Source organism: Heterocephalus glaber, unplaced genomic scaffold (assembly GCF_053883595.1).
Source record: "Heterocephalus glaber isolate CG9 unplaced genomic scaffold, H.glaber_assembly_v1.0 deba00001523, whole genome shotgun sequence".
In the NCBI taxonomy this organism is placed as follows: domain Eukaryota; kingdom Metazoa; phylum Chordata; class Mammalia; order Rodentia; family Bathyergidae; genus Heterocephalus; species Heterocephalus glaber.
In genome coordinates this window covers 7,957,745-7,982,281 of record NW_028258327.1, presented here as the reverse complement: position 1 = coordinate 7,982,281, position 24,537 = coordinate 7,957,745, and the positions used below count along the sequence as shown (strand labels likewise).

At 39.9% G+C, this 24,537-nt stretch overlaps 2 pseudogenes; both read left to right on the top strand.

Annotated features, from left to right (window-relative positions):
• Positions 1–17,488: 17,488 nt before the first annotated feature.
• LOC101699779 (MSL complex subunit 3 pseudogene) lies at positions 17,489–18,555 on the top strand (annotated as a pseudogene).
• Positions 18,556–18,889: 334 nt separating this feature from the next.
• Positions 18,890–20,234, top strand: LOC101699420 (coiled-coil domain-containing protein 181 pseudogene; annotated as a pseudogene).
• Positions 20,235–24,537: the final 4,303 nt, after the last annotated feature.

Below are 24,537 nucleotides of genomic sequence, written 5' to 3'. Positions count from 1 at the left end.
AAAAGAGAACTATAGGCCAATCTCACTAATGAACATAGATGCAAAAATCCTTAATGAGATAATGGCAAACAGAATGCAGAAGATCATCAAGAAGATCATACACCCTGATCAAGTGGGATTCATCCCAGGGATGCAGGGATGGTTCAATATATGCAAATGAATCAATGTAGTACACTATATCAATAGAGCCAAGGATAAAAACCATATGATTATCTCCATAGATGCAGAAAGAGCATTTGACAAAATGCAACAAGCATTTATGATAAAAACTCTACAAAAAATTGGAATAGATGGTCTCTACCTCAAACTGATAGAAGCCATCTATGAAAAACCAACACCCAATATCATACTAAATGGTCAAAAACTGAAATCCTTCACACTAAAATCAGGAACAAGACAAGGATGTCCACTATCACCATTCCTGTTCAATATAGTTCTGGAAACATTAGCCATGGCAATTACACAAGAGAAAGAAAGAAAAGGAATAAAGATAGGTAATGAAGAAGTCAAATTGTCATTATTTGCAGATGACACGATACTCTATATAGAAGACCCCAAGAACTCCACCAAAAGTCTTCTAGACTTCATAACCAAATTCAGTAAAGTAGCTGGTTACAAGGTCAGCACACAAAAATCAATAGCTTTCCTCTACACCAATGACAGACTCACTGAGAGAGAAATAGGGCAAATAATTCCTTTCACAATAGCATCCAAAAAACTGAAATACCTAGGAATCATCCCAACCGAAAGAAATCAAAGACCTCTTCTCTGAAAACTATGGCACTCTGAAAAGAGAGATTGAAGATGACATCAGAAAATGGACAGACATCCCCTGGTCCTGGGTAGGAAGGATTAATATAGTGAAAATGGCCATACTTCCAAAACTGCTCTATAGATTCAATGCAATTCCAATTGAGATCCCAGGAGCATACTTCATAGACCTCGAGAAAACAATCCAAAAATTCATTTGGAAAAAGAAGAGACCCAGAATAGCAAAAGCAATTCTAGGTAACAGAGACATGGCAGGGGGTATCACAATCCCCAACCTGCAACTATACTACAAAGCTACTGTGATAAAAACAACATGGTACTGGTAAAGAAACAGACTTGAGGACCAGTGGAACAGATTAGAAGATGCAGAAACAACACCAGATACACTCAGCCACCTCATCTTCAACAAAGGAGCCAAACACCCTCACTGGAGGAAAGATAGCCTGTTTAATAAATGGTGCTGGAAAAACTGGGCTTCAACATGCCAAAGATTAAAACTAGACCTGTATCTCTCACCATGCACTAAACTAAAATCAAAATGGATTAACGATCTAAATATTAAAATAGAAACTCTGAACCAGTTGGAACAGAGGTTAGGTAGAAACCTTGAAGACATCGGTGTAGGAAAAGATTTTATGAACAAAACCTCAGTTGCCCATGAACTAGCACAAACAATCAACAAATGGGATCTCTTCTTATTAAAAAGCTTCTGCACAGCAAGAGAAACCACCAGCAGTGTGAAGAGACAATCCACAATGTGGGAAAAAATCTTCACCTGCTCTTCCTCAGACAAAGGTCTACTATCTCAAATCTACAAAGAGCTTAAAAAGATCACACCTCCAAAATTTAAAGACCCAATCCAAAAATGGGCATCTGAAATGAACAGACATTTCTCAGACAAAGAAGTAGAAATAGCAAATAAATACATGAAAAAATGTTCAACATCACTGGTCATTTGAGAGATGCAAATGAAAACAATGCTGAGATTCCACTTCACTCCAGAAAGAATGGCTGCTATCATGAAATCAACCAATAACAAATACTGGAGGGGCTGTGGGGAAAGAGGAACCCTGCTCCACTGCTAGTGGGAGTGTAGACTGGTGCAACCACTGTGGAAATCAGTATGGAGATACCTCAAAGAACTAGGACTGGAAGTCCCATTTGACCCTGCTATTCCACTGCTGGGATCTTCCCCAAAGAATTCAAAGAACCATACCACAGTGATATATGTGCACCCAGGTTCATAGCAGCACAGTTTGTAATACCTAAAACTTGGAAACAGCCCAAATGCCCATCAACTGGAGACTGGATAAAGAAAATGTGGTTTTTTTGTAAAATGGAGTACTACTCAGCCATAAAAAATGAGAAATTAGAAATATTTATAGCTAAGTGGATGCACATTGAGGCAATACTCTTAAGTGAAATAAATAGGACACACATGTAGAAATACCGAATAGTTTCTCTGGTGTGAGAAACTGAAAGTGTAAATAAGGACTAAATGTATAATAGGTAATGTGAAATAGGAAGAAAAGGGGCAAAGGGGAAGGAAGTGGGAGGGCTAGAGGAAAGGCTAGAAGGGAATGGGATTAATATGAGAAAATGGAAAAATAGGAACAAAATCTTTGTAAATAGGGAGGAATGGAGGGGTTGAAGGGAGGGCTGGGCAAGGGTGAAAAATAAGAACCAAGAGAGACTATGTAAAGGTGCAAATTTCCAATGATGAATGTCATTATATTGTATACCTAAAATGTACCGATGATTAGAATGAATAATCGATAATGTAAAATAGGAAGAAAAGGTCCAAAGGAGTAGGGGTAGTGGGAGGGACAGGGGAAAGGAAAGAAGGGAAAGGAAAAAATGATGAGAAATGGAAAAAATGGACATAAAATCTTTGTAAATAGGGAAGGGTGGAGGGCTTGAAGGGAGGGCTAGGAATGGGGAAAAAATAAGAACCAAGATGCATTATATAAAGGTACAATTCCCAATGAGAAATGTAATTGTGTTGTATACCTACAATGTACTAATAAAAGAATTTAATACAAAAAAAAAAATATATATATATATATATATATATATATATATATATATATGTACTTCACAGAGCTAGAGAAAGCAATCCAAAAATTCATTTTGAACCAGAAGAGACCTAGAATAGCAAAAGCAATTCTGGGCAACAGAGACATGGCTGGGAGTATCACAATACCCAACTTGAAACTATACTACAAAGCTACTGTGAAAAAAACAGCATGGTACTGGCCAAGAAACAGACCTGAGGGTCAGTGGGATAGATTAGAAGATGCAAAAACAACTTCAGACATATTCAGCCACCTCATCTTTGACAAAGGAGCCAACCACTCTCATTGGAGGAAAGATAGCCTATTTAGTAAATGGTGTTGGAAAAACTGGATTTCAACCTGTCAGAGGTTAAAACTAGACCCATATCTATCACCATGCACTAAACTAAGATCTAAGTGGATTAAAGATCTAAATATTAAGACAGAAACACTAAACTTGCTAGAAGGTAAGTTAGGTAGAACTCTTGAAGATATTGGCATAGGAAAAGACTTTATGAACAAAACCTCAGTAGCACGGGAACTAGCACAAAGAATCAACAACTGGGATTTCATCTTATTGAAAAGCTTCTGCACTGCAAGAGAACCCACCAACAGAGGTAACAGACAACCTACAATGTGGGGAAAAATTTTTAGCAGCTGTAACTCAGACAAAGGGCTACTATCTAGGATATATAAAGAACTGAAAAAAATCAGAGCCCTCAAATTCAAAGACCCAATTCAAAAAGGGGCATCTGAAATGAACAGACATTTCTCAGACAAAGAAGTAAAAGCAGCAAATAAACATATGAAAAAATGTTCAACATCACTGGTCATTCCAGAGATGAAGATGAAAACAACACTGAGATTCTACCTCACCCCACAAAGAATGGCTGCTATCGAGAAATCAACCAATAACAAATGCTGGCAGGGGTGTGGAGAGAAAGGAACCCTTCTCCATTGTTGGTGGGAGTGCAGGCTGGTGCAACCACTATGGAAATCAGTGTGGAGATACCTCAAAGAACTAGGGCTGGAGGTCCCATTTGACCCAGCTATTTCCCTACAGGGTATTTTCCCAAAAGAATTAAAAGAATCATACCACAGAGATATATGTATACCCATGTTTATTGCGGCACAGTTTGTAATAGCTAAAGCTTGCAAACAGCCCCAGTGCCCATCAAATGGAAACTGGATAAAGAAGATGTGGGGCTTTTTTATAAAATGGAGTACTACTCAGTCATAAAGAACAAGAAACTAGAGTCATTTATAGCTAAATGGATGCATATTGACGCCATACTTTTAAGCGAAATAAATAAGACACACATGTGTAAATACTGAATAGTTTCTCTGGCGTGAGAAACTGAGAGTGTAAATAAGGACTAAAAGGATTAATAACTAATAATTGATACTTTGAAATAGGAAAAGATCCAAAAGGGTACTGGTGGTGGGAGGGGAAGGGGAAAGGAAAGAATGGAAAGGAAAAATTATGAGAAAAGAAAAAAAAAATGGAAACGATGTATGTAAGTAGGGAAGGGTTTAGGGGTGAAGGGTGCACAGGTAATGGGGAAAAAATAAGAACCAAGATACATCATGTACAGGTACAAGCACCCAAAGATATATCTAAATGTATTGTGTACCTAAAATGTACCAATGAAAGAATTTAAGAAAAAAGAAAGTTGGCTTTATGTCTCCTCAAACACGATTATCTCTTGTTTCGAAATGAGCCCAGCCAGAATAGATTCTAGCCCTCATCTTTCCCCAAGATTTCCATGTCCTAATCTACTTCAAAAACCTCCACTGGCCCACACTTACTGCCCCACCACTCCAGCACAATTTCTTGTATTTCCTTTAACACTCCGTGTTCCAACCAAATGCTTATCCACCACTGAACCGGCCCACTTACGAGTTCTCACACCACCTAGTACTTTATGCTCGTGGAATTCATCACCATAGAAATTGTAAAACCATTTCCATAAAGTTTATCAACACCATACCCCTGAGCCTCACCCATAGCCTACCACACATAAGTGCCCACCCTAGAGTTAATAAAGAAAATAATGAATGGACCAGTGCCATTTCTTGCCTCTGTAAATTGCTCACTGACTTGTGTTTGACCACAATTACAAGTTCTTCCTGATTACACCTTATTTTCCTTTAAAGCACAGCTCAGATCCAGACATCTCCAAATATACTCTTTCACGATGTCTCCCACTTCCCTCAGACATTTATTCAGCAACCAACCTACTCCAAGGCACTGTGTTTTGCCTCTTATGCACTCCCACTGTCCCCTGCTAACAGATTTCTTAGGAAACTTGCTATAGCCTCCCTTAGAACAGTCATTGTATTTCATCTCTCTCAGCTCCTCCACCAGATCTCAAGTCCTCCTTTCAACCTCCAGGGCAGATCTCAAGTCCTCCTTTCAACCTTTTCACAGACTTACATTTCCTTGGTGGGGGAGATGTATTCTCATGCTAGTATATGCAGCGAAAGCCTTATGTTAAGCTGGATGTGGGCAAGTAATCTCAGCACTGAGGAGTCCAAGGCAGGAAGATCTCGACTTCAGGACCAGCCTGTACTACATAGAAAGTTCAAGTCTGGTCTGGACTACATAATGAGACTTTGTCTCAAAAGAAAAAAAAAGGCTTGAGTTAATATGCATTGGATAAATAAGTAAATGAACAATTTTTTATGGTCAGCCCAATGCTTTGAAGACAAAACCTTTTTTCATGATTTTTTGTGTTCTGAATAGTGTAAACTTCCTAGAGCAATGGTCTAGGATGAACAAGAACACAAGGAGAATTTGAGTATAAAGTAGATCTTAATGGTTGAAGGGGAACAGGAAAAAAATCTGAAGAATTGGAAAAGGTTTCACATCTCTGCATTTTTCCCATTCCCTCACCAACCTGGTTGGTCCAGTTTGGAAATATTCTGCAACAGCTTCCCAGACGGCCCATTCCTGGCAATTACAAACTGCTGATAAATGACCAGTATGTACAACCGAGAAACTAACCACAACCTTGAGCTTCGGAGAAAATTGCTACAGACAGTGTCCCTATGGGTTCTCAGGTTCAGGAGCACACAATGTTGTATTAGTTTCCTTTTGCTGCTATAACAAATTAGCACAAATTATTGGCTTAGGACAATGTAATTTATTATCCTAATGTCCTAGATTTCAGAGGTTTAAACAGGTCTGACTAAGCTAAAATCAGTGTTAGCAGAAATAAATTTCTTCTGTATCTGTGGGAGAGAATCTCTTTCCTTGCCTTTCCCAGCTCCTAGAAGCCACTTGCACTCAAGACTCAGACTCATGGCCCCATTTTTCCATCTTCAAAGCCAATAATATGAGGCCAACTCCTGTCTCTCTCTTCCACTTGTAAGGACTCTTGTGATAACTTTGAATTTATCTTGATAATCTTTCCATTTCAAGGTAAGCTAATTAGCAAAATTAGCTTTGAGGTTCAATCGCAACCTCAATTCCCTTCACCATGTAAATTAACATATCTGCAGATTCCAGGGACTGGGATATGGATGTCTTTTTGTCCCTTTATTTTGCCACCACAGGCATAGAGAGCAGGAGCAGCAAATTCCCAAACTCCTGGGAGGCACTGATTCAGGATAGACTGGGGAAGACAAAGGCCAGAGAACATTGCCAGTAGCGAGCCCTGGTGAACATACCAGCACTGTCATTCTCCCAAGTGAGCTACCAGTGCACCTGCCTTTCAGGTGGCTCCATCTCTCCTTTCAGAAAACCCTGAAAAACGATGAACTCATTACTGCTGGGGAACTTCACTTGAACATCCCATGACATAGGAGCTTCCTGAAGAAGGGTTGACACTGGCACCAAGAGATGAGTTACCAGTGATAACAGGTCAGCCTTCATTTGGGAAGTTACTTGGATGATTTCTCAAAATACCTCATGTACATGCTCCTCAAACCACCATGGCGATGAGGTGGACCTTATACCAAAGCAAAACCAGATCATAAGATCATCATATGGGACCAAGAATAAGAATGAAGCTGACCACAAAGGACCTGACACATACACACACACAAGCATGTGTGTGTGCACAAACACACAAACTTTCTCAAATTGTTCTTAGATGTCAAAGGGACATTTTTTGTCTCAAATAGAAAGTTAAATAGGAAAACAGTAACTTTTCTATTACAATTTGCTCCTGCCACCCCCTTAGAGGTGCCAGTATGGGTTGGTTAATGTCCTGTGACAAGCGGGGTGAGATTTTTTTATAGGGTAGTGTTTCTCTTCACCATATGTTTTCTAGTGTTGATTGAGAGTGTTAATTGGCATTTCTGGAATCAGGAGGGGGAAGATCAAGGGCATCTAGAGAGACCTCATCATCCAGTGTCTCCCTTCCTCAATTAGTAGGTTAACACATGTCTAAATGGTCATAATTTGTGCTGATCTACTGCTTAGCCAGCAAATGGGTCCCTCTTGCAATGCATTATATGTCAACCTTAGTTTCTGTCTTCTAGTTTACTTAGGGAAAAAAGAGAAATGTTATCTTTTTTAATATGGTGACTGCAAAATGAAAGTGAGTTTGACTATACCAGGTTCATGAGTAGTTGAAAGTTTAGGTGGCACCTGGATGTTCTGGGTCAGCTCCTCCTCCTAGGAAGATTCTCATTTTACCTCCTGATAAGTTTCCATTTTCCTGTTCCTCTTTCAGCATTCCCACCTGTATTCCTGAGCATTAGCCATCATTCCTTCCCACTATATCAAGGCCCTTGCTGTCTTCCTTTCCAAATCCATGTAAGTCTTACTTCTCAAAGCTTCCTAAATACTTTTTGAATATTTACCCTCACTACAAATAAAGACATTCAACTTAAAACTACATGGGATAAGGGAGTCTCCAAAGGCAGCAGATTCCATGACAGATGATGCTCAATCTCCTAAGGCTGTGAACAACATGAGTAAATAGTGGCCACAGGGCAGAATGCTGGGAACTTCTTGGACATAGTCATCAAGATCCTTTAAGTGTTCCGTGCTTTGACTCTGTTAGGAATTCATACTAAGGAAATAAAGACAAATGTAGTCAAAGACTTAAGTGCAATGCTTTTCATCCCTAAGTTGTTTGAAATTGAAAACATTCTTGGAAAAATGAATTCTAATAGGAATGTAAAGAAATGGCACCATCATGGAAAATTGTTTCAGAAAAATATTTAATGAAACAAAAAAATGGTGAAAATATCAAACCAACCAAACAACATTTAGAGGACTATGAGAGGAAGAGAGAAAGAACCAGGAGATGAAAGCCCTGATGAAGCCTGAGGTCAGGAACCAAAGAGGATGCATCAACAGCCTGCATGATGGCACAGCTGTCGCCGCACAGGTGTACAACATGGAGAGGAACAGGCCTCACCTTCCCTCACAACCTGAACACTGCATGATCCTTTCTCACTCTTTCACCAAAGATCAGAAACAAAGTTCTCTAACATTTTCCATATCATAGTCCCTGACCCCACCAGAGAGTCAAGTTTTAAACTTCTGACACACGTTCTATCAGCTGTCAAATCTTATCTCTGGCCCACTGGGTCCATACTGACTGCCCCACTCAGGTGTAGCACTCCCCAACACCACAGCTGAGCTACAGAGCATGGGCCAAGCCTCCTCCTCAGCAGGTCCTTCCTCTGGCTGCAGCCAAAACTGTTCTGAAATATCCCAGTGCCCTGCTCAGGAACATCCAAGGTGTCCTCAGCCCAGGCTTCACTTGTCCCTGAGGTGACATGATAACCAGATCTGCCCAATGTGTCCACTTTAATTCCCCATTCTCCACAGCACAAAAATCCCATTTCAGTTTCTCTTCTTGCCTACAGCCTCTTTGCAACCAGAAAGAGCCACTCCTCAAAATCCCAACTCAAGTCCCAATGTCTCCACCAATACTTTTCCATCCTTTCAGTTCCTAAAGCTCTTTTCCTGTTGATTCCTATAGCACTCATTTTTTAATCATTCCCTCAAACTCTTAAGCAAATATGGCCTTATATTTTTCATAACTGAAAGCTGTCCTGTTTCTATAGTCTGACTCTTCAGCCACCCAATCGTTAAACACAATGACTAAAATTCCCTGGAGTGCATTCATTGACGTCAACTCTCTCTGGTTCCCATCACTGGGTTCATGAAGACAAGAAAGTTGAGCAGGCTGCATAGGAGCAATAGGCAGAGTGCAGACCCAAGATTCTCAGCAGAGGGGAGTGTGCTGGGACCAGAGAAGAAAGCTTAGACCATTTGAGGCCATATTGGTGAGAATTAAAGGCCTGAAAGTGTTACTACCACTTCAGGTGTGTATTTCAGATTTGAGGTTGGGAAAAAGGAAACATTTTAAAGAGAAAAATGAGAAACCAAGACTTCTTCATTGAAGCTGTTTAGGCACAGTTTACCAAATTACAGTACCAAGAAGAGGTCACAGAACAGCCAAGTGTCTATGTATGAACCTGTGTGTGATTATTGTCTAGAGAGCCAAAAGCTGATCCACTGCACTTTACAACAAGTGTTTAACAAGTGCATGTTAAGAAGGAGAATGCAAAGCACACCTACCACAATGGAAAAATATATAAGAGACATAAACAGGAATACCTCTCTCTCTCTCTCTCTCTCTCTCACACACACACACACACACACACACACACAGACACACGTGCATGCACAAACTCAATAAACATAGGAAAACATTCTGTCTCATTAGTAGTCAATCAAAAGTCTCTTCGCCTTGATTCCTTGTCTTTGACCTAAGGGCATTATAAATAAAAATGTCAGAATATAAATTTAACTAATTTCTTTGTGTGTATAGTCTAGGTCAGATATTGACTAGACATCAACAGATTCGAGCAAAGAGATAACATGCTCACCTCTCTCACCAAATGCTCTCCTAGAATTCTGTATTCCTTGTTACCCAGAGGCAATAGCACAATGACCACAGAAGTGACTTTTACTACATTTACTTCAGACCCAAGTCATCCTCTTTTTCCTTTTGACCTTTCCCTATTTCTCATTTACTCTCACTACAGCTACAAATATCACAAGGACTACAAAAGGGACTTTTTTGTAAGACTAGAAATTTTTCACAAAAACTGCATTTGGCTTTTACTTTTCATCAAAGTGTTAAATTCTAAAATTTGGGAGTTATGTACAAATGTACTCGAATTCAGAAGTGAAAATGAGCCATTTATTTTTGCTTCCTGAGTTAAGTGAACCAGAGAACAGTAGTAGTAGACAAACACTCCACAGATGAAAAGTCAATTTACTTAAAGGAATTTTCTTTCTAATAAATCATAAAACATGATTGTAAGTCACTTTGCACATATCTGGTGCTGTGTGACTGATACATAATAATCATGGTGGTGGTGGCCTTCTGGTCCACATCCAGTTACTATTCAGTAGAGAAATCAAAACCAAGGAGAAAGACACTGGGACAAGAGTCTAATCTCAGAGCCAACTATGAAGCTGCGCCACTTGAAATGTATTCTGTTTTACTTGCTTTACTTTCTTTCTCTCTCTCCCTCAAGTAAAACAAATGCTCAGTGTTGTTTTATGAGAAGCTCTAGATCTTCCCATAAGGAAAGAAAGAGCAGGAGTTCAGCTCTCGAGGGTTCCTGCTCACCTTAAATGCTTTCCTCTGCTGTTGGAGAACATGACTGGAATCAAAAGGCCAGGCTGAGGTCTGTGTTGATGGGCTCCCAGCTCCTGGCCACCTTCCAAAGGAGCAGTGTCAACATCCAAAGGTGGGACTTGGCTCTGAAACAGCGCCACATTCTGTTAAAGATGAGCCCATTTGCGTCTTGGCTGTAAGTGATTCCAAGTCTGTTGTTTCTGCCTGGAAAGGCTATCTGGTTAACTAGAATAATGCAACACATTGAACCAACTCAGCTGGGAAATATTCTGGAGAGAGGCTCAGATCTCAGTTTCCATAACTGAAGAGGCTGAAGCACTCTGCCATTCTCTCTGAATGAACAGAGTACACTGGACCAATTCAGGGAAAGTGGAAATCAGTTAATACAATTGCTTGGCATCAAGGAGTCATAATCCTGATGTTGAAAGGTAGATGCACTCCAGGGCCCTAAAGTGATCAAGAATCTACTGTGGCTTGCTGTTTTTCAACAGTTAAAGCAGTAGAAGCTCATTTTACCTTTTAGAATTCTTCTTTGGTACTCAAATTCCTGAGAGCATTCATTCCCTCTTTACTATCACTCTATTTCATTTTAATAGCCATTGCTTGAGCCCTTGCCAGGTGCCCACCACTGTGCTAGACAAAGCAAAGCTGACTAACACAGAAGCTACCTCTGTAAAGCTCACCAGGAGGAGTCTATTTTGCTATTAGGGGCCACCTTGAAATCTGTTATAGCTTGTATCTAGAGCTCCCCCTGCCCCCAAAGCCTCATGCACTTATATGTGGGGCTTTTGAGAAGTGGCTAGATCTAGGGTGTGTGAATATGGACTAGGGTATGTGATAATTAAATTAGTCCTCTGATTGGTTTAGCATAGTTCTGTGTGTGGATAATGGGAAGGTCTACCCATGGGTGTGGATGGCATTAACCTATAGGCTTTTAGCCTAGGCGAGATAAAAAGAGAAAAACTGGCTGGCTGCTTGCTGGTTGCTGCCTGCCCTGCCATGGACTGTTTCACCTCTGCCATGCTGCCCTGCCTTGGAGCCAGCTGACTATGGACTAAAACCTCTTCAAACTGTGAGCTAAAATAAACTTTTCCTCTTTTAACTTGTGTGTGCCAGGTATCTTGTCTCACTAATGAAGAAAGTAACCAAGACACAGTCTAAACATTTAGATTGTTTATAGGTCGTCCCTCTGCCTCTGTGGAGGAAAGTTTCCAGGACCCCCACAGATACCAAAATCTGAGGATGTTTAAGTGTCTCATATAAAAATGGCTTAGTATTAGCACATAACGTATGCACACCCTCTTGCATATTTTAAATTATCTCTACTTATAATATCTCACACAATATAAATGCTATTTAAATAGTTACTCTACTGTATTGTTTAGAAAAATAATGACAAGGAAGAAAAGTTTACATATGGACACAATTTTTTTTCAAATATTTTCTATGAGAGGTTGTTTGAATCAGTGGATGGAGAACCCTTGGAGATAGAGCACTGACTGTATTTTTCTTGTCAGAGAGAAAGACAAAAACTGAATTCTTACCCAAATTATCTCTTTGAGTGACCAATAAAAATGTTTTATAACACTGAAGATCCTTCATAAGACCCTTTCACCCCTAGTAAAGGGATCTCTCCAGGTGTTTCTGAGTGAGAAGGGAGGTATATTTATTACAAAAACAACAAGATTGCCAAGAGAAAAGTTACTAGGAAATCTGTCAAAGGGCCTTAAGACAAGGCCCCATCAGTCCTAGATGCCTGTTTGCCTGATGTAGAGTTATTTGCAGCCATTCACACTGTCTGATGAAGTAGCACTTCTAGAACCCACTATAGAATCCCAGGGGAAGAAAGAAGGCCTACTATGCTCAGACACATCTGTATTTTTCATCATTTTGAGTTTAAGAATTATTCTACTATAACACTTTCCCTTCACAGGATCCTCACTTATGAAAATAGAGTCACAAGAAAATGACCCATCCTCTCAAGGAAATAGAGAGAAGTCCAACAGACAATATTAATAAATGTTACACTGTGATCCCTGCATGGCTTTCCCTGGGTTTCCATGACCCCCTCTCCATTCTTGTTTCTAGCACCTGCTGAGTCAATCTGTTGATGCTCATGTGTACACACTTGCCTTCACCTTTTACAGTGGGAACTCCTGAGGCAGAGGCTGCACCAGGTTTGCCTTTATGAATGGCCCAGAAGAGGGTCAGATGAGCTGACTCACAAGTAGGTTTTGCCTAGCTCAATGTTGTACCAGGAGCTATATGATCCCACAGACCCTGAGCCAGATGGGAACAGGGGATATGAGGGACAGGCTGCCTCAAAACAACCCTGTCACCAACACCAGCTACATAATTTACAGAACTTAGTGGATCCTTTGTTCAAAAATTGTTAAAGCTTTCAAGACCATGACAGCAGAAACCAAGTGCAGGACCCTTTTTGAATATGGAGCCCTATGCAACTGCATGGTTGGATACCCCCCGAAGCCAGCCCTGCTTGTAACCTCCATTGCTTCACCTGCACAATGCCATCAGATTGAACCACTGCTCATGTCTGATCAATTCTGGCTACAATGACTTTAGCTAAAGGGAGAAAATAAAGTTAATACCCATGAAATTTTTATGACCCAGACAAAATTATAGCAGTAGAACAGAGATGTCATCAGGTTCCTGGAAGACCATATTTAGCCAGTAACAAAAACCATTGATACTGTTTGCTGCTAGTTAGCAAGCAATGTGCTAAGCAACTCATTTAATCCTCAGAACACAACCACATTACAAGACAGACATCATCGGTATCTCCATTTTCCAAAAGGGAAAGTGAGGCTTTAAAAGCTTAAGGAAACTTGTAAAGGTAACAGGAAGCTGGTGGCCAGACTCACATAAAGGTCCTTCTAGAAAAAGTCCACATTTCATATACTCACTATCCCACAGCACCCAGTCTGCTCTGATAGGCTAAAACCAGCCATTTGTGAGTGGGAGAAAATTCACCTACAGAGCTGCTTCCTCAGCTTACAAAAGGCTTTCTTCCTTGCCCCAGTTAATTGAAATCCCTATAAAGACACCATCTCCTCCAGGAAGCCTTCCTGGATATCTTCCTTGCCAACTGAGTTAATCTTTTCCTCTACTTCTCTCTGTATATTTAGTGCTTACCCTCATTATAGCACTAACCTCTCAACTGAATTTTGTGGGTGTTTCTTTTTTCTTTTTTTTTCTTGGTTCAACGGTGAATTCCTTGGGGGTAAAAGTTGTATCTCATTGATTTGTTTTCTTTTTTTCTGGCTTTTTAAAATTAATTTTATTGGTACATTTTAGGTATACAATAAAATGACATTCATCATTGAAAATTTGCACCTTTATATAATCTCTCTTGGTTCTTATTTTTTCCCCATTCCCTTGCCCTCCCTTCAACCCCTCCATCCCTCCCTATTTACAAAGACTTTTTTTCCACTTTTTCATTTTCTCATATTAATTCCATATAATACCTTCTTTCTTTTCCCCTACCCCTCCCACTTCCCCTTCCCCTTTGCCCCTTTTCTTCCTACTTCACATTATCTATTATACCTTTTAGTCCTTATTTACACTTTAGTTTCTCACACTACAGAAACTATTCAGTATTTACACGTGTGTCCTATTTATTTCACTTAAGAGTATCACCTCAATGTGCATTCATTTATACATGTCTCTAATTTCTCATTTTTTATGGCTGAGTAGTACTCCATTTTGTTAAAAAAAAACACCACATTTTCTTTATCCACTCTCCAGTTGATAGGCAATTGGGCTGCTTTCAAGTTTTAGCTATTACAAATTGTGCTGCTATGAACATGGTTGCACATATATCACTGTGGTATGATTCTTTTAATTATTTGGGGAAGACACCCAGCAGGGGAATAGCTGGGTCAAGTGGGACTCCCCGTCCTAGTTCTTTGAGGTATCTCCATACTGATTTCTACAGTGGTTGCACCAGTCTACACTCCCACCAGCAGTGGAGCAGGGTTCCTCTTTCCCCACAGCCCCACAAGAATTTGTTACTGGTTGATTTCATGATAGCAACCACTCTTTCTGGGGTGAAGTGGAATTTCAATGTTGTTTTTTGGGGGGGGCAGGGATCAAACTCAGGTCCTTGCGCTTGTGCAGCAGGCAGCAAAACCACTGAGCTAAATCCCTGGCCCTAATGTTGTTTTTATTTGCATCTCTCGAATGCCCAGTGATATTGAACACTTTTTCATATGTTTATTTGCTATTTCAACTTCTTTGTCTGAGAAATGTCTGTTCATTTCAGATGCCCATTTTTGGATTGGGTCTTTACATTTGGGAGGTCTGATTTTTTAAAGTTGTTTATAGATTCTAGATAGTAGACCTTTCTCTGAGGCACAGATGGCAAAAATTTTTTCCCACATTGTGGGTTGTCTCTTCACACTATTGGTGGTTTCTCTTGCCATGCAGAAGCTCTTCAATAAGAAGAGATCCCAGTTGTTGATTGTTCGTGTTAGTTCACTGGCAACTGAGGTTTTGTTCATAAAATCTTTTCCTACACCAATGTCTTCAAGAGTGCTACCTAACCTTTGTTCCAGCCAGTTCAGCGTTTATGTTTTAATATTTAGATCTTTAATCCATTTTGATTTTAGTTTAGTGCATGGTGAGAGATATAGGTCTAGTTTTAATCTTTGGCAAGTTGCAGCCCAATTTATCCAGCACCATTTATTAAAGAGGGTGTCTTTCCTCCAGTGAGGATATTTGGCTCCTTTATTGAAGATGAGATGGCTGAGTGTGTTTGGAGTTGTTTCTGCATCTTCTAATCTGTTCCACTGGTCCTCAAGTCTGTTTTTTGACAGTACCACACTGTTTTATCACAGTAGCTTCATAGGATAGTTTCAAGTTGGGGGTTGTGATACCCCCTGCCATGTCTCTGTTACATAGAAGTGCTTTTGCTATTCTGGGTCTCCTCTGGTTCCAAATGAATTTTTGGATTGTTTTCTCAAGGTCCATGAAGTACACTGCTGGGATTTCAATTGGGATTGCATTGAATCTATGTAGCAGTTTTGAAAGTATGGCCCTTTTCACTATGTTGATTCTTCCTACCCAGGAGCAAGAGATCTCTTTCCATTTTCTGATATCATCTTCAATCTCTCTTTTCAGAGTGCCATAGTTTTCAGAGAAGAGGTCTTGGATTTCTTTTGTTAGGCTGATTCCTAGGTATTTCCGTTTTTTGGATGCTATTGTGAAAGGAATTGTTTGCCCTATTTCTGTCTCAGCGAGTCTGTTGTTCGTGTAGAGGAAAGCCATTGATTTTTGTGTGTTGACCTTGTATGCAGCTACTTTACTGAATTTGGTTATTAAGTCTAGAAGACTTTTGGTGGCATTCTTGGGTCCTTCTATATAGAGTATCATGTCATCTGCAAATAATGACAATTTGACTTCTTCATTTCCTATCTTTATTCTTTTTATTTCTTTCTCTTGTCTAATTGCTCTGGCTAATATTTCCAAGACTATATTGAACAGAAGTGGTGATAGTGGACATCCTTGTCTTGATACTGATTTTAGTGTGAAGGATTTCAGTTTTTGACCATTTAGTATGATATTGGCTGTTGGTTTTTCATAGATGGCTTTTATCAGATTGAGGTAGAGACCATCTATTCCAATTTTGTGTAAGGTTTTTATCATAAATGCATGTTGGATTTTGTCGAATACTTTTTCTGCATCTATTGAGATGATCATATGATTTTGGTCTTTGGCTGTATTGATATAGTGTGTTACATTTATTGATTTGCATATGTTGAACTACTCCTGCATCCCTGGGATGAATCCCACTTGGTCAGGGTGTATGATACAAAGCCTGACTCAGATGTTCAATAAATATCAGTTTAATTTAACACAGTGGGATGGAATAGAATAAAATGTAATGATATGCTCTGGGTTTCTCTTCCAGTCTAGGGATTCTAAAAAGCTAGGAGGCATTTCCCATAGGCCACCAAGGCAGCATTGGTCAGGAAGCACACATGCGCCAAGATGGACAGCTCTGTACCTTAGAGTATAAGGCAGCTGTGAGCCATCACAAAGTTAGAGTACTGCTGAATTATAATGTAGAACTAAAAAGGGAAAGAACTCTCACATTGACAGAATCTACCAGGAGAACCATCAACAACTCTACATAGTATTGTCATCTCACAGATCTCTTAATTTAAAATTCATTTTCCAAGTGCCATTAGAAGCAATGACATCTATTGGTTAGCAAAGGGGAAAAGACAAAAATACAAATTTTGATCAGCTATTTATTAACAAGATAGGATTACTTCAACCAAATGAAAGGAAAAGTCAGTTTCTCAGCAAGAAGAGTGAAATATGTGAATATAGAGATGTGGTATTCTGTATTTGTTATACTAAACAGTTAAAAAAATTCCAACGTCTACCAAAATGACATTTTTCAATCACTCCTTATGGAACAATTAAAAATGCATAAAACCGAGGGCAGCTTATATAATGAAAATATACTTCAAATCATTTGAGGATCCGACAGATCCACAAAGATGAAATTTTGTAAATTACATGGAAAAACACCATGAAAATTTCTGTAATATTGCTCATAATGTACTTTGGAGAATTGCTCCTTGACTCCATAACTGTTTGAAAACTAAACTAGAAATTCATTACCTATTGGTCTACTATAAAAATGAAGTACTGATAAAAAGCAATACCCTATTTATAACTTGTATAAGATTTCTTCTCAATCAGCAAATGAGCCCAAATGAAGGCATGAAATTTATATTCCACTCAAAGGAGAAAGTACTGATCTTTGAGCCTGACTCCAACAAAGGTGAGTGCTATAGGATACCAAAGTTGTTGATGCTATTGTTGGGAAAGATGAAAAAAGCAGAAAGATCCCAGAACATCTGATCCATTTAATGGTTGGGACAGAAGCTGGGATAGATGGGCAGCAGAAGTTCATGTGCTTCATGACACAGATGAAAATCAGAGATTACAATGTCAATTGGCAAGAAAAGCCAATTGCAGCTCAGAACTAGAACTGCAAACAAACAAAAAAAGAAAGAAATGGAAGAAAGAATGATAACTATAGACATCCCTGAAGTTCTATGAAAGCAACTGGAAGATGATTGTTACAATATTAACAGGAGGAAGCGGTTAGTGAGACTCCCATGCCAGACCAACATCCTAACTATTTTGCAATCATATGTGAAGCATTTTGCCATCAATGCAGCCTCTTCAGCCAAGGAGAGGCCTCAACACCAGCACACTGCAGCACATGCCAATGTGAATGAGCATTATATTCCAGCGGAAAACAACATTGCCCTGTGTAAGGAGATGGTGGATGGACTGAGAATCACCTTTGATTATGCTCTCCCATTGCTCTTGCTCTACCCATATAAACAGTCCCAATACAAAGAGATAACTTCAGCTAAATCTTTTGTTCCAATTAAGCAAAGTGCCACAAACACTAATAGGAACCAGGAAGTGCCCTCTGGCAGCCCACCTTTGTCAATTCTTTCCACACTGCAGTCCATAGAGAGTCAGCCAGGCACCGATGAACCCAACACCCCCAAGAGGCACAAAGCCCAGTCAGAAGCATTGCAGTCCCTGTGTTGGTCCACACATCAGCGCATGCACTGCGACAGGCTGTCGCAGAGCAGCGTCTGGCCTCAGCCTATGTGCCTGCAGCAGGACATGTCTGCCAGCAGACACAGGCTGTCCTTGCATCTGGAAAAGAAGACACCTGTGCATGGCCTATCACCTTCCTGCACTCCTCTGAGCCCTAGTAAGGAAGAGAGTCCTGCATTTGCTGGATTTGAAGGGAGAAGGGAAATAAATGAGGTCCTCTCCTGGAAGCTTGTGCCTGACAATTACCCTCCAGGTGACCGGCCACCTCCACCCTCTTTTATTTATGGGGCACAACATTTGCTGCAATTGTTCATAAAACTTCCAGAAATCCTGGGAAAGGTGTCCTTTTCTGAGAAGAATCTGAAGACTTTACTGAAGCACTTTGATCTCTTCCTGAAATTCTTAGCAGAATACCATGCGACTTCTTCCCAGAATCGGCCTGGGTTACTGCCTGCAAGGGGCACTGCAGCACCAAGAGCCCCAGGTCAACTGATTAAAGACTGCTGCGTGGCTGGCTTTGTGTTCTGGGTTCCAGAGACCACAAATTCCAGGCCCACCCTGGAGTCTCAGGCAGAGGCAGGCTCTGTTACTTGAGTTGCCCACATATTGTAGTATTTGTTAAGAATTACTTCCTGGGGGGCCAGGGATGTAGCTCAGTGGTGCCACACCTGCCTGGCAAGTGCAAGGTTCTGAGTTTAATTCCTGGTACCAAAAAAAAAAAAAAAAGAATTACTTCCTGGGTGCCTGAACATGCTCTGTCATAACCCTTGCTATTGCACAGGACATCTGTGATGGCAGGCAGTGAATAGATGTATTCATCATGAAACATCCATGAAAGTGGGCTATTTTGGTATGCATTGCAGATAGTTGTTACTGAGAACCTCATTGTTTAGCTATTTGTTAGCACAAAAAAATTGTTTTTTGAGACAGGATCTTGGCATGTAGTTGAGGTTGGCCTTGAACTCACTATGTAGCCCAGGCTGGTCTTGAACCCACGGCAATCCTCCTGCCTCAGCCTTCCTAGTGCCAGGATTACACATATGTACCACTCTACCTAGCTAAACAAAATATTTTTTGCAAACTGTTTTCATTCTTGTGGTGAGGCTGAATTACTCTGAACAATCAATTTAAGTTTGTACGTGGAAACCACAAAGAAATCCCAATGTCTTTTAGAAGGAATTGATATTGATGGCAAAAGAAAATGTCCAGTTTATACATTTAGAGTTCCCTCTATGAAACACTATTTTGGGAACTTAATAAAGTATTGCCTGTTTTTTTCGAAAAAAAAAAACAAGCCTAGGAGGTCTAGGGAACAATGGTTTGAAAAAATCCATGGTTCAATGGCTGTGACCCTCCTACCTATTGAGAAGGCAAAATTTAGCCACCACCCAACCCCAAGACTCATCCACGCTCTGCTGCCACCTCAGATCGAAATAAAGGAAATGGGAAATCTCATCATCGGACACAGTCTGCCAGTATATTTCCAGTGACCTCAACATACTATCTTTCCCTTCAACAGAAGGAACTCCGGAAACAGCTAGAAAAGAAGAGAGAAAAGCTTAAGAGAGAAGAAGAGCAACAGAAAATAGAAGAAGAGAAACAAAAGAAAAAAGAGAACGACATGGTCTTCAAAGCATGGTTGCAAAAAAAGAGAGAGAAGGTTCTAGAAATGCAGAGAATCCAGTGAACTAAGCAAATTGAGGACATGAACAGCAGACAAGAAGACAGATCCATAAGAAGCTTTCCGATTATGGCTTAAGAAAAAGCATGAGGAGCAGATGAAAGAAAGAAAGTCAGAAGAACTAAGAAAGCAAGAGGAATGCTTATTCTTCCTCAAAGGAACAGAAGGCTGGGAAAAGGCTTTTAAACAATGGCTAAGAAGGAAACGAATAGAGAAAATAGCAGAGCAGCAGGCTGTTGAAGAGAGAGCTAGACAGCTACGACTAGAAGCAAGGCGTTCGAAACACTTACAGAACTACCTGTATAATATGTCAGAAGCCAAATCTTTTTGCTTTGCTGATCTTTATAACTGAAGGAATCTATTAAACATCTGGTAGCTGCTATTATCAAAATTTTGGATATCATTTTTTATGGTTCTTGTGTCTTGGTAATATGCTAAATTATGAATACTCTTAAATTATGGTATTTATCTTTTGGTGATACTGCTATTTTTAACACTAACAAAATAAATTCAGTTTTGGAATGTGAAAAAAAAAAGGAGGCAAAATTTTATTATTTTTTAATCTTTGGAAAATAGATCCATCTCTACACCTGTTCTTCCTTTCTGAGCTGTAAAACAGGCTATGCAAGAACACTGGGAAAAAATGGAATCACACAATTACCTTTCCAAAATCTTTTCATTTTCTGAATATAAGTATTTACTTAAATCCTTACAGACAATCACTTTAAGAAGTTTTGACTACTATGTAAATAGGGAAGGGTGGAGGGGGTGAAGGGCGCCAGGGAATGAGAAAAAAAATAAGAACCAAGATACATCATGTACAGGTACAAGCACCCAATGATAAATGTAAATGTACTGTATACCTAAAATGCACCAATAAAAGAATTTAAAAAATAAAAAAGAAGTTACTACTAATGGTTGCTTTTAAAGAAAATCTCTTCATAGATCAACCCTGAGGGGTTCACAGGCTAGGGAGACCTGGGTCAGTATGACCCCCTGCCCTGCATTCCCTGAACTCCAACTCTTGCTAACTGACTCAGAATCAGTGCCATCCTGAGCCCTCTCCATCAGCATTGGTTTGCTCTGGGTATTGCATTGGTACCTTGTCATTCAGGCTTTAATTAAATCTCATCTGTTAAGGTGTCAGTGACCCATGTTGACAGCTAAAAAAGTAACACATGGAAGTTAATTTCCTAAGGTCCTAGAGCACAAAACACCAAGAATATGTAGGGGATGCACATTTGAACTCATTTAAAAAGAAATGTGTCTGGATTGCCCTATTCTGAGTGAACAGAGAGAAATAGAGCATTACTTTTGACCAATGAGAAAATACTTAGTAAAATCAAGATAAGCCAACCCATTGAGATTATTTGTCTTGACTTCAATGTTTTATGCTGCCACATTCTTAGGAAGTATGTGAAGCTAATGGGGAAATTATTCATATAGCAAGAAGTGATTAATAAACCAGTTTGGATTAAGGAATCACAGACTAGTAGCAAGCAGAGAGAGCTATATTCATTTAGTTCAGTTTTCTACTTCTGTGTTTCTTTTGGTGTTTGGGGTAATCAGCACCAACTTGGTGAACTAAAGCAACATGGATTTATTATCAGACAGCTCTGCAAGTAAGAGGCTCAAAACCTCACTGGCTAAAATTGAGGGGAAAAAGAGCTGTTTTTCCCTTCTGGAAGCTCCACAGGATAATCCATTTCCTTGCCTATTCTAGCTTCTGGAGACAGCCTGCATTCCTTGGCTTGTGGCCTCCTTCCTTCTCCTTCAGCATGACATTTCTCTGACCATCTTTCCGTAGTCATATCTTCCTCTGATCAAATCCTGGAAAGACTACCTGCTCCTGAGAACCTCTGTGATTAGATTTGACTCACCCAGGTAATCATAATACAGGCTAACTCCTCATTGCAAGTCCTTAACTTAATCACACCTGAAAGACCATTCTGCCATGTAAGGTATACACATTCACAGGCTCTAGGTATTAGACCACAGGCATCCTCAAGGCCATTATTCTGCCTATTATAAATGCCAAAGCAGCTGCTCTAGCAATGTGACTGTGGGATAGATATCTCTGTCATAATTCTACTTTAGGGACTAGACCTTCTTATTAACAGAGTCTTTTCTATCATCTAACCTAAGTCTTTCTTACTATCATACTTCCAAATTTCATCAGTCTCACTCGCCAACCCTATAGAAACCCCTAGTCCAACATTTCACCCCTGGGCTCCTCAGATTTTAAAACTTTTTTAATCTGTTCTGAGTCCATTATTGACAGGAACTAACATGAGTCAAGCTATCTGGCCTCTTTTCCCGTCATTTTCCTCTTCCACAACCCACAGACTCCCTGTGCCTTCCTCCCACAGGAGACTGCATTGTCCTTTAGTTCCCCACATCAGTGCAGACATGAGCATCCCTCATGCTGCCTTGATGCTCTAATAACCTTCCACAGGAAGTATCTCCCCCCACCCCCCGCCTGTCTGCGTGTCCACCTGGCCCTCCATGCATTCCCTCCAAAGACAACAATAATCCCTGTTGGCAACCACAAAATATACATCAAGGTGCTGTAACCACATTTGTGAGTATATCCACTAATTCAAGTAGTAGATAGCTTTAAGCAACCGTATTCATATGTAGTCCAGAATTTGGAAGAGCTGGAGTAACCTCTTATTCTTATAATTTTCTCATACATAAGCATTTTAAAATCAGTCTATTGTCCAAAAGTAAGAAAAATTGTTCAGAATGTCAACATAACTATTTTCATTGCAAGCGGAAAAATATACAAATCTAACCCATTAACCCTTGATTAATAGATTTGTATACCAAGACAGAGAATAACACTATAAATCTGTACATCAAAATGTATTTTAGCTCACTATAATTGACATAGATCAATAGGAACACACAAAGTCCTTCATAACTCTGCTGAAATATAATCCTTTAAAAAGGATATATAAATAAACAATGTAATAGAACACGTAGCCACTGACAAATCTATGACAAATGTGAATTCTCACTTACCTGTCATAAGAGATTTTAAAACTTATTTTCTGTTCTTAAAATGCTGATTTGGCTTACAAATTTTTATTTTTTTCTTCATTGTTCCCAACATCCCAATAAAAATAAAAGTGTTAAAGCTATTATCTACATGACATTATGGTTGTTTCTCTGTTATCAAATACATATATTTAAATTACAAGCTTTTTAATGCTGAAAATTATGAAGACTTTTATTACTTTTCTGAGTTGTCTGAGATGCCCCATAGGGGGTCTGTCTCTCTGTCTCTGCCTCTCTCTCTCTCTCCTAAATATTTCTCCCTGCCTCCTTTCTGAGATTTTCTACTTTCTTAAACTCTCAAGTCAGACTAAGGTGCCAATCTCAGGTTATTCAGCCAAAAGGGGAGCACTGTCTTCCTCAGAGACTTGTCAGGCTTTAAAGTCTGGGGTTAGAATCAGCCATAACTAAACCACAATGGTGAGGAAAAGGCAGCCCCCAAACCCAGGACCTAGGCAGGCCCTCTAGGAGAATTAGAGGTAAAGGGGTCTCTACCTGTTTCTTGAGAAGAAACTGTGAAACCTATGTGTTTATTGTAGTTTCCAGTAACAGAGGCAACTGAGGCTGAGTATGTTTATGTAACTTGCACAGGGCTCTATCAACTCCCAAGTCTCCTCCCTGTGAGCTGTTACATTGGGTGACCATTTAGTGCATGTTAGTGCCCTTGCCACCACAACTAATTTTTGATGAAGTCTTACACTAACACACTAAACAATTCTCTTGACACAAGGAAATGTCACTTCTACCAACCTGAACCCTGGAGTATCAACACAGTCCACTAGCATGAAAATACATCAAGCAGTTTCAAGTGTGAACTGGCCTTACTGCCTCTAAAGAATGATCTGGGCTCCCCCTCCCTCCCATCTCAGTGGAGTCCAGCCAAGCCCCAGCCCCTCAAGGGTTCTTCAGGCTGAGATCAGGCCCTGGGGCATTATCTGAGGGATTTGAAGGCTTCCTTTCAGTGGTTCAGGGTTGTCTGAATTTTACCGGCTGCAGCTTGAGTTGGTTTCCTAAGTCCATGGACAGCTGACAGCTGTCAGAGAAGCAGGCCTCCCTCTTGCCGCTGGCCAGTCCTGAGGCTCATTCATAGAGACAGGGACAGAGTCCAGATTGACACACTGTTTTGATTGTTTCCATGAAGTCCTAGCAAACTGTGTTTGGCTGAAAATTCTCTCTAAAGTCAGCAGAACATGCAGGCTTCTCGACTATTATTCGACTAACCCACCATGAATAGAACACAGATCTGGTTAAACTCCACCATGCCCTCCTGAGGATTGTTATTTCAGCCAAGTCATTTTTCTTTTACTCCACTAGCATCTTCTGAGTTCTTCCCATGTGCTGAAGACTAGGGATACAGCCCTCCAGGATTTGTTCTGCTTAACCTAGTACTGATAAAGCTTAAAATGGAAAGGAATGTTGTCATCCATCTCCTGATGCATCATTCATTATTCACATATTCAATAAGTAGATATTGACTACTCTGAAAAGTAGTGTGCTAGGCAATGTAGAAAATAAAAAGAAGCTCACCACATCCTCAAACAGTTACCTTTTAATATAGAAGATGAGCCACAGGTGAGGTAAAGGACAATAGATGCAATTAGAAATGTCCAGCCAAAGTAGTACAAGTCACCAGAGTAGAAAGATATTACTTGCATTTGGAATGTCAGGGAAGTTGTTTAGAGTTTAGGTTTCCCAAAAGCAGATCCTCAGACAAAGCTTTAGGGGCAAGTAATCAGAGGAT